The sequence below is a fragment of the Corvus brachyrhynchos genome, unplaced genomic scaffold (assembly GCF_000691975.1).
Source record: "Corvus brachyrhynchos isolate BGI_N302 unplaced genomic scaffold, ASM69197v1 scaffold27, whole genome shotgun sequence".
NCBI classification, from domain to species: Eukaryota; Metazoa; Chordata; class Aves; order Passeriformes; family Corvidae; genus Corvus; species Corvus brachyrhynchos.
In genome coordinates, this window is record NW_008239139.1 from 1,272,455 (window position 1) to 1,283,569 (window position 11,115).

Below are 11,115 nucleotides of genomic sequence, written 5' to 3' on the forward strand. Positions count from 1 at the left end.
GTGAAGGTCGGGGCGTCCCGCCCGGGTGCCGCCCGAGTGCTGTGGGGGAGGATGTGGGTTTCCTAGGGCATGGGGGGGTCGCTCGGGTGGGACCTGGTGCTCCTGCAGAGAGCTGAGCGACGGCCCTGGCGGGGAATGGGGTGTCCGGGGAGGGTGGCCCCGCCGCCCGCTTCGTGGGGAAGGGACGTGAGGTGTGTCGCTCTCGGCCATGTGCCGCCCGGGAGGGAGAGGTTCGGCGCAAGGCTCTGGCGAAGCCCCGATGCGCTGTGGCGTCGCGGGTACCGCAGCAGCCTCTCACGACAGTCAGCCTGTGGCAGCTGGGCAGCGCTCCCTGAACTGCCCCACGACAAGGGCTCCATCACCCCAGCGCAAGGGGATCCCCTCGGCCTCCTCCGGTTCACAGCGCATTGTTCAGTCACACCCTTTGGCTGGTGCAGCCGTAAGAAAGGGAAAGTGTTGGTCTGTGCCCGTAAACCAGCTGAAGGGTTCCTCTGGGCCCGTACAAAGTTCCTGGAGGAGACTTGCAGGGCTGTGCGTCACCTTACATATCAAAAAATGTGAATGTCCTCTAAAAATCACAGACTCAATGAGATTGGAGTCCAGCCTATGACTGAAGCCCACCACGTCAATTAGACCAAAGCACTGAGTGCCATGTCCAGTCCTTCCTTAAGCACCTTCAGGGATGGTGACTCCACCACCTCCCTGGGCAGTCCATTCCAGAGTCTAATCACCCTTTTCATGAAAAAATTCTTCCTAATGTCCAGCGTAAACCTCCCCAGCACAGTTTAGGACTATCCTCTCATCCTATCCCTTGTTACCTGGGAGAAGAACCCGACTCCCCTCTGGCTACACCCTCCTTTCAGGTGGTTGTAGAGAGTGATAAGGGGCCTCCTTTTCTCCAGGCTGAACATCCCCAGCTCCCTCAGCCACTGTCCATAGGACAACCCAATGCCACCCAACCATGTAAACTCTTGATAACTAGGAAAAGCACTTAATTGAATAGACACAATAAAGTAATCACAAACTTCGTTAACCTCTAGCAATCAATGCCATGGAAGGTATCAAAGGCTGGAAGACTAGGGAAAATAGACCTTCCAAAGATCAGAGGACTAAGCTGGAATTCTGTTTTCTGTGTTTCTCTTTTTGTGGCCATTACCACAAAGAATAAATAAACCATATGGCAAGTTCATAGCAATCCTGAAGGTTGTGAAAGTAACAAAAATAGAGACATTTTGAAAGAGAGAAAGGTGAGTCAGTGAGGAGGGATTGGAAAGACAGGTTTTACAGAACACAAGAAGTGTTTATGTAGTACACAGGAAGGATGAGAGAACTGGGGAGGAAAGGCTTATACATAGGAAAGATTGCATTTAAAACAAGCAAATGATAAGTGATTCAAACAATAAGGAGAATTAATGGAGTATCACAGAATCAGATTCAGCTGTATGCAACTATCTATAGCATCCGCAATCTTGCCACTTCTCAATGTGTCAAATTCTTTAATCACCTCAAAATTCTTCATTTTTTTTAAGCCCTGGCTCCTAGAATGAGGTCACTCTGTGAGGCAGTTTTCATGACCGAAAAGAAATGCTAATGAATAAGACACAGCTTGTGTTTAAGATCAGCAGTGTGCTCTGAGAGTCCTTCTGGTAGATTTCTGTGTGTTTTTTTCAAAGCTAACACTGATGGGCTAGATCCTTGAAAATTAATTATAAAATGAACGATCAGTTAATGCATTTATTAATAGTAAGTCATAATTAATGTTCATACACCTGGGACTATTCTGTAAGTCATAATTACTGCTGACAAATTGCTTTATCGTGCACTTTTACAATTATTTGTATAAAAGAGGAAAAAATCAAAGGGAAAATTCATACAAGCCAAAGTAATATTTAAAATCAAAGGATATTTTAACTTCATTTCTGAAAAAATAGAGAGTAGCTAATTGAGACTAGTGCTGTATATATTTATAGTATATATGTGGTCTCTAGAGCACTGCGAAGAGTGTATTAGTGTGGTGAGGTCAAGCCCACAGAAGTTAGGAAATGCCAGGATTAAGCACAGCCTAAATTAATTAGTTTAATACCATTTTGCAGATCCATTGTGAGATCAACTTTAAATAGATGATCATAGGTTGTGATAATCTATCCATACACTGATCGTAGCCATGGAATCCTAGACACTCAGCGTTCTCAGTCTGGGGATCTGTGCTTTTTACTCCAGGATCAGAAGGGGAATACACTCTAATGGCTGAAGAAAAGCGTTCTGTTCTTTTTTTCATGACTGACTGATTCTTCTTATCGCCTCCCACTGGGACTGCCCTGATTTTTCCCAGTCCCAGAAGTTTATCCTGCTCTCATTTTTCTCAGATTCCTATTTCCACTCCTGAACCCCAGGTTCAGTCTTTCCTCCCAGGTGTGCATGTTGTCCAAGTCACAGGCTCCTTTGAGAAGAAGTAGCGAGTAGCTCCTTTGCACACAATTCCAACCCTTTGCCCAACCACTTCCAGTTTCCCACCCCTGACTCTTTATCCAGCCCACTAAACTGCTTCCTAATCCCAATGGCATCCAGCGTTAGCTGCCTCCCTCCAGCTGCAGTGGGCCAACCCACAGCCAGCTGTGATGAACAGAGACCAGGTTCCCACTTTCATTCCCTGCCATCCCTTCTATTACTGCATTGTGAATCTCCAGAAAGTCAATGTGTAGAATAAGATCAGCTGCTTGTTAACTTTAGGAGAGAAAGACAGACAGTGAAGGTGTTGCAGATTGTCCACCGATGGACTAGGGGAGCCTGCTTCAGTCATGGAACATATTTCAGACAGGAAGGCTGAGGAATTCTGGATTCAACATGGGCTGAATACATTAGGGCTCACAATGAGGACTGTTAGTCAGAATTAAACCCGATTTATTGGAAGAACCTGGAGGAAATACCTTGCTACAAGGCTGTTTTATGCTGCAAGGAGTTTTTTCACATATAAACCCTATGGCCGCCTGCCTGCTGTTCAGAGCCAAGGGATCTGGAGAAAGGGTGCTCCACTCAGTGTCCAGCACTGCCTTACACAAGCTGCTGCAGTGTAAGGCAATGCTCTCAGTGATTTCTGACTAACTTTAGAACTGCTTCTTAAACATACAGTTCTCCCTTTACAGCTCCTTGTCTTCTGTGTTTTCTTCACAGGATACTGGTTTCAGTTTCCTCGTATAGAAACTTTCTCTCCTTTTTTTGCCTCCATGTTCAATCCTGCCCAGCAAACTGGTTCCTGTTCTTGCTTTTTGTGTGCAACCAGTGCCAGGCACCCTTTCCAATTCCCAGCCAGTTCCAGCCTCCTTGCTCACTTCTTGCCTCACCAGAATTCTAGATTCTGTTGATTCCTTTCCATTCCTCTCATTTTGCTTTCCTTTTTTTTTTTCACTCACTTTCTGTGTTTTCATCAGAAAAATTCTCCCAAAATTTTCGAGGGAAAGAAGAAAGGGAGCGACAAAATTTAACAGAAAGTTACTGTGCCTGGGAGCAGCCATTACAAGCTTAGCCAAATTTCACCTATGTAGCTCCAGGCCAAACAGCATGTGTTTAATTAAAGTCCATGTTAACACCTATAAGATCGGCAAGGGAATGGAGTTATGCTCCCTGACAGAAGCTGAAATTCCTGTTTCCAGGCTGCGGGTTTCTGGAATTTCAGTGGAAGTGCAGAAAGGATCCCATGAACTGCTTGTTTTTTCAGTCCCATTCTGGAAAAAGGTTAACCCACCCAGAATCACCAAATGATTGGGGTTGGGGGGGGACATCTGAAGATCACTTAATCCAAATCCTAGTGCAGCTCAACTCAGTCTGAAGCACTCACCCAGAATGAAAGAGTTCATTTAGAACTGAAAAAGTGTTAAAGCAAAAGCAAATTTTAAAAGTGCTGGGAAAGCTTAATAGTAAGAGGGCCCAGCTGAGCAGAGAGGTGATGTGATCCAAGCAGCACCTGCCTCTTTTAATGCCTCTGTCCTTGCTTAGGAGTTAATCAAACCTCAGTTGTAAAAGGGGAAATGTTGCAGAGCAGGCATTCATATGGGATTTCTTTTTGTGTGTGTGCATGAGGAAAAAGTTTTTTAAAAATCACTAATTTACAGCTGTGAGATTAAAGAGTTGTTTTCCTATAAATGCTTTGCAATAGGGACCAGTCCATGAAAGTGGATTTGTTATTTGTGTCAGAAGCATTTCTTTCATTGACCCTATGAAAAGAGTTTGCCTACTCTTGGAAGTTGCAACTCACACCTGTGCTTATCAGGGGTTTTGGGCAGCTAAACTCTCTCCAGAGTTTATGAGCAGAGGACCTGCAGACTGCCAGGCTTTGGATGGCCACCGTGCTCTGCTGTGGGGATCGCTCTCATTTTCAGGACAGGAACCATACTTCTACTTTTTCTGTGTTTCTGCTGCCAAGCAGATGGGCAAGAAGATGCTTAACTCAGATGCAGGGGAGATAAAGGGAGGAAGATGGGACAGAAGAGGAGTGTTAGACTAACTAAGAAACCTTGGAAATTTCACGTTAAAATATTAGTAAGCCTGTAAAATCAGGCACAGAGAAGTTAGGAAACAGTAAAAGGAAACTATCCTTTCAAGCTGGTATTAATTCAGTTTGTTCTATGTCTAACTGATGGCATTTTGATACATTGATATTTGAACACATGTAGAGTGTTATGTTCTCCACAACACCTCTCCTCTCCCCTTTCTCTGTGCCTGGCATGGACGTGGCCTTAGAACAAAGCTGGCCTGTGCATTAAAACAGTTGAGTTCAGGATACATTCTTAGGTTTTGCAGTATTTAGAAGATTTACAGTGAATGAGCAAAATAACTGCAGGAAAAGATATTTTTACAGATAATGCAAGTGAACATTGACCTCTAAGCTAAATTAAGCTATCTCTGCTACAAATTTCTGAAGAACTTTACATGCATGTGTTCTTCATTTTCCAGATGAATTAGGATCTGCTTGTAGGTACGGAGCATTCACAGCTGCAACTGGTATAAACAAGGGGGATGCTTTGAGCACACTATGGTCCTTTGAATACAAATTCCTGGAGACTGAGGAATTGGATTATGCACTCAAAGTTAGTCGCATCTGTGACCTTTGCCTGTTGGAAAGGGGGATAATCCCACCTCCACCATTCACAGGAATGCTGACAAAAAAGCTGCCATGGGTATATCTCCATTTGAAACCAACACTGTCTCCAAAGCAGATTGTTATTATTGAGTTTTGTTAGTCTGTGGAAAAATGTTTTCTTTTCCTAAAAGTAAAGGAGAGTTTTGTGGTGGAAAGAGTTTATTGAAAAGAGGAACTATAGAACTGCAAATCCTCACAGTTCTGCACAGGGATTAACCACATGATACTGAGATACTGGGTGTGTTACCTTCATCTGCTCCTCTGGCAGAACCCAGATAGTCCAGGGATTCTTTGCTTCCCAAGAAGTAGCTATGAATTGCTCAGTGTCCTTGTCCTTCCATCGCAGCCCTGAAGAGCCCTTCGATGCTGCAGGTCTCCATTAAAATATTACTCTGTTATTATTTTCCTGCTAGAGCACTATTTTTTTTTGCTCTGGTTTTCACTTCCATTAAAGTAGCTTCTCAGCTGTTTTTAGAAACATTTCTCAGGTCCTTCTTTTTCAGATATCTGAGTTCTTATGCGATCACATTTTCTTCTCACAGAGTTTGGTTTGCTTGTCCACTGACTCAGCTGCAGGATCCTTAATGGCTCATGACTCTGGTCTCTGTGTAACAGGGATCTCCTGGCATCTCACAAACATGAATTTCAGACTGGCTGTACCCTTACAGCCACAGTGCATGAGTCAGAAATATTTAAGTCAAATAAGTCTTAAAAATATAACAGCCTGACTTGGTTGGGGTTTTTATCCAGTTAATCATCTTAAGTATGGTTTAGATAGTAATGAGTTGGACAGTTTTCATGTCTTTTATCCCACAACCAATAATCTGACTCCTCCAGAGAAGCTAATGGATTTTTATTATTCCCAGGGAAAAGCTAATGACAGATTTATTTCCTTCTCATTGCCACCTAAACACCTTTGATCTCAGGCTTTTCAGGTGGACCTGTGAAAAATGTTTTCACTCGTGTTTCCCTTTGAATCCTACTATGTCACAGATGCATTCTGGGACTCTATTAAACTTAATTTCAAAGTCTGATTTCAGACCATTGCAGACTATCTCTGCAATTTGGTAGCTTCCTCTGCATCATTATGCAATAAGTTGAGAGGAAAGAAAAAAATAGGCCCCACTTTCTGATATTTTTTTCTCATTAGGAAGAAAGGAAGAGGGGTAGACAATTGACATTCCTGAAACCTCTCTGTGACCTGAATTCAGGACTCAATTTCTGCGGCTTCATTTTTTTCCTTCTTCAAGTTCTGAGCAATTTAATATGCAAAATGTTGTGCATCTGTATGTAATTGAATAAAAAGAGGGGCAACATTCGGCAATTTCACAAAGTGCTATTGTGAGATTCACTCAGGAGGAAAAAAAACATCCAAAATTATTAGTGAACAAAGCTTGAAGACTGTAGAGATTTTTATTATCAGATAGCTTATTTCATTTATCTGTCTTCCTGTAAATACTTAAATTTTACATGAAATAACGTGGTGTTTATATGGGGAAGATGTTAAAAAAAGTTTAACATGCATGGTAAATAGAAATTATAGGGAAAAGTCATAAAGCAGAGACCCAAAACATCTCTCTTGTACTTTCATAAAGCAGAGAAGTGTTTTCTAAATATGTGCATGCATATGTTTAATTTTATTTTGGCCATTTTGTCACAATATAAAACAATACTGATCACATGAATGCAAATAAACACATTTAAAATTTATAGAATAGGCCCTGTCTTTCTTCAAGACTTCCAATGATTCCTTGCAGAATTCAAAGTATGAAAACCAATTTTGATAATAGCCCTTCATTTTTCTACTTTTTAAAAAAATCCAGGCTCTTCATTAATTTATATTCTAAAAAGATCTTATCCTGCAACCATTATTTTCTTAAACTCACCAGCAAATAAATTGCTCATAAATCTATCAGTATGTTAAAAAAAAAAAAAGCCATCGATTTTTATGAGAAATAAGAATATTGTTGACAACATTTAACAGGGCTGAAACCATCCCAGCAATTTCATAAAGCTCTCAGAGAGCAGCATGCATTTGTCCAGGGATTCTGACAAGCTGGGTCTTAGTATTTTTTATGCTATTAAAATTATTCAATAGTGGCCACTGATTTAAACCCTTGCCTCATCTAACTCCCATTTTGATTTACTCTCAATATCTGTTACAGAAAAAGCTCCCTCTTAAAATGTCTGCATAGAAACTAATCTGGTTTTCTCTTACTTTATTAAGTTTTGCCACAAGAAGGAAGCTTTCACTTGGAACAACTTTGATTAAAATCTAAGTACGCTTCATACTTTTTGATGAAATGCTTTGTGTATTTTATGTTGGCTGTGTTGATGTAAGTGCAGTCATTCACACCAGTGGCAGAACATGGAACCACAGGGGGTATAAGCTGCAGCTGAATCTGCCAATTATTTTTTTATTCAGGACCCTCATTAACCATCTGCATAAGCCCATGTTTAACTCTGAGCAATTGACTAATCCCACTGACTTCATTAAGACTATATACAAGTTTCATTTTTATTAAAAATTCATATTGAAAAGCATGGGGGTTTTTGCCTTTGCTGTTTTTCCTGCTCACAAGAGTTGTGATCTTAGTGAGATGGTTCATCTTCTTAAAGGGAAGCAGCAAGTGCTTCCTTGAGATAAAAATCTGGACAGCTTTCCAGGACAGTATTAGGATGGTAATGAAAAAGTTACATGAAAGAACTTTAATTAGAGTGTTTATGAATAATTATTCACTCTCGGTACTATTAATTCATCTAATTCAGATGCATATGTATGACTATGTTTTAGAGGTTATGAATACTGGTCAGTTCAGAGATCCTGTTAAAAGAAAAAAAAAAGAAATAAAACCTTAGTGTTTCTGCAGCACTTTGAACATGCAGACATGTAGTTATAAAAAAGCAATGAATAATGTTGTCAAAAGCGTACTGCTCTTATACCTCCTAGAGCCAATGGAATATCAGGAACATTTTCTGGTGAAAAAAATACCAGAACCAACTCTGAAACTTGACAGGATATAGGAGAATAATTACATTTTCCTGGTTTTCAGCGGGCTGCACACTAGATAAAAACCTGTGAAATAATGAGAACCTTCAGCATCCAGACAAGGTAACAGCAGCAGAGCGTCTTCAGATCCTTAGAATAGCGGCCTTGCACTACTATCACTGCTGATAACAAAACAAAGAGCCAGGAGTGAGCCTGGGAGGGAGACAGAGATTTAGTGACCATCCTACAGCTTAGCAGGAAAACTATAAAAACCACAACAAAGCACAAACCTTCTCTTACAGTAAGGCTGAAAGGCAGCACGAACAGATGTGGTTATCTTCATGTTTCAATGATAAATAAATATGTATTCATTTCACAGACTAAACTGCCCTGGATTGACTCAAGAGACAGCAGCATGATGATACACAGGATTGCTAACACCAGCTGAGAAAAAAATTCTCATGTGTGACTGGTGAGTGGATCAGAGCTCAGATGCAGAATCAGGAGCCATTCCATCTTAACATCCTCCAGACCTCTGGGGTAGGTAGGACCTCAGGTAGCCTTAGACCAAGCAGACAACTCCATAGCCAAAAGTCTCCACTTCCAGAAATGCTGAACCACCTATAGCTCCCTCTGACATCAGTACTAACCAGAAGGGTCCAGCCACTCTGAAAACAAAACCAAAAGCCCCAGGGTCTGTACATATTTGTACACAGGTTTATCTCGAAGTACATAAGTAACCCCACGAGACATCACCCAGCCTTCATTGAAGGCATTGGAAATTTTGCTGTGGGCTTCTTGTCAGACAGTATTTTGCCCCTCACTCTCACTGTACTTATATATTCAGTGGAGACCTAAATTTGACTTCTGTGCTCACAAAAAAGCCCCAAACCAAAGCAAACAAACAAACACATGAGCAAAACCCAACAAATAAAAAACCCCTCACCCTGAATATTTGGATATATTTTATGGGAGAAATTTTAAATTAAAACCATCCATGTTCCCCCTTACCTTGTGATGATGCCTATACACGAAGCTGCTGTTAGTTCCACATTTCCAAAGGTTTACCAGTTTCAGGTTTGCATTTTAGTTTGCTCCTGTCAGAAGTTTCTCTTGCTGTGCAGTTCAAGTATATTGAATCCTCACAGAAAAGTCCTTCAAGCAGTGCCTGACTGCAGTTAGGTGGATGCTTCTGCTCTCTGCAGGGCAACATACAGTAAAAACTCAGAGTATCTTGAAAATTCACTAGAAACTGCATTACTCATCCTGATTTTATAAAGATATTCAGGTGTGATGGCCATATGAAAGGCCAATATAATTTATATCTGTTCTTTTGGTGGTTATTATTTGTCTTCCTTCAGTGGATCGCAGGCTGAGTCTCAGACTCTCTTACTTTGTAGCTCTGGGGTTTTTTTCAGGTGACACAGGGGATCTACAGACCTGGAACATTCCCAGGAATAAAATGGCTCTACACAGGGCAGTACAACTCTGCTCAGCTCCTCTTCTGCTCTTTGCTTTACATGGTGGGATGTAGCAGAGAAAATCCAATATAACAAACCCCAATAATTATGAATGACCTTAGAGTGGAACCTAAATTAGTTGCCTAACTCTCCAATGCAACTTAAAGAAAATATTTTTATGAAACTTCTGCCCTCCCAGCCTCACAGCAAATGACCCTTCTCACAGCCAAACAACTATGTGATTATTTACTCTGAAATTATATATACAGACTACAAGTGGAAAAATTATAGCAATTTAATGGGCTACAAAACATTTCTGAACTTTTTTTCCTGTTTAGATGATGTTACTCTTGCTATTAGGAACCCATTCAAGGCAGCAGGTGCAGTTGAATAGAACTTTACATGGGAACTTCCCTTGAAAACCAGCATCAAGGATAAAAAAAATATGTCAAGTAGCAGATTGAATTTCAGCAAATTGACCAGATGCTTTCTCCACCTTCCAAACAGCCTGCCCTTCCAAATATACAGAGGAAGAAGAAGTTGCTATATTTTTGCATCACAATCATGAGAAGAGGAACATGTGCTTCACTCTGTGTGTGTGTAGGAACAGTGGGTGTTTACATTTTGTAGACGGAGAAGAAATGGGAGTATTTCTAAGTAGATGCATTTTATGTGATTAGTATGTTGCCAGTCCAGCAAAGCACAGACTTAAGTGCAAAAGAAATTAATTTACTCCAATTTAATTTAACACCATTATGTGATTTTTTGCTTTAGTTTCTTTAGGCTTTTTAAAAGTGTACTGATTAGCTAATAAGTGGTTTGTTAGACTCACGTTAATTGTTCCAGCAAGTACTGTAAGTGCAGCATTCAGACAGAGCTCAGTTAATTTTATCCAGCACCTTTTATGGGAATCCCGTGGTTGTCTGGAAGTTTCCCATCCTGGGAGAGAACATCTGTGATGATGGATAGCATTCTGATGAGGGAAGGAAGTGAAACTATGTTTTTTAATCATCTGTTGATTAGTTTCATCCTGTTTCCTTTTTTTATCTATCCTCCAAATATTCCATTGTCCTTAGGGGCTGTAAGACCTGTGTCCGACGCTTCGTCATTGATGCTGCTTCTTTCTCCCGGCCCCAGGCTACCTGCTTCCCTTCTTCATCAGACAATTACACAGGATGAAATGTGCAGCATGAAGTGGTGTGAAGGAAAGGATGTCTTGAACTCGTTATTTGGAGAGATGCGTAACAATGAACTGTTTGTGATGCTGTTGGAATAACATATGAAATAAATTAAGTGGAACTGACTTTGCTGTTTTGCATATGATAATGGAGAGTTTTAAAGCAATGCTTGAAAAAAATTATGAAGTTGATTGAAATTATTATACATTTGGGTTCTACCTCATACATTAATAAGAGAGTTGTGGCAATGATTTCTAAATAGATAATAGAGAACAGTGAACTAATACACATGCTTTAAAACCGTGATTTGAAAATTTCACACTTTGTTGCATAGTCATGAGGCTTGTTGCT